Source organism: Microchirus variegatus (genome assembly GCF_963457635.1).
Source record: "Microchirus variegatus genome assembly, chromosome: 6".
NCBI lineage: Eukaryota > Metazoa > Chordata > Actinopteri > Pleuronectiformes > Soleidae > Microchirus > Microchirus variegatus.
The window spans coordinates 28,286,078-28,286,580 of NC_139807.1; positions in this window are offsets into that span (position 1 = coordinate 28,286,078).

Below are 503 nucleotides of genomic sequence, written 5' to 3' on the forward strand. Positions count from 1 at the left end.
AATGTCTTCTTATTACAGTTATATAAAACATTGCAAGGAAACATATATGTGCATGGGGCCCCCGGGCCGCCAGTTTGAGACCCCTGATTTAAACTCTAAATAGAGATGGCAATCGGACCAAAACAGTTTTCACACAGTAAATGTGGTCAATGCTTACAAGTTTAAATATCTCAAAAAAATTTGAAGAAGAAAAAGCCAACAGTAACCTGAGCTTTAAAGCTTTTCAGTTACAGAGAGATAGAAATGCTAAATAGTTAGTAAATCGTGAAACAATTCAGTCTCCTCAGTCTGAGCACATTTCATCAGCAGAATATCATCATATATATTTTTTATAGTATATATTTTGCTGTTGAGAGAAAAATATCACAGTCATGTTATATATGCTGTGATCAAAAATTGTGAATTGAAATTCCAAACCATGTTTTTCAGTTGAAATATTTCATATACTGTAACTTCTCTGTTAATTCTGGTCAGCAATTGTATTTTCTTGTATGTGAGCTATT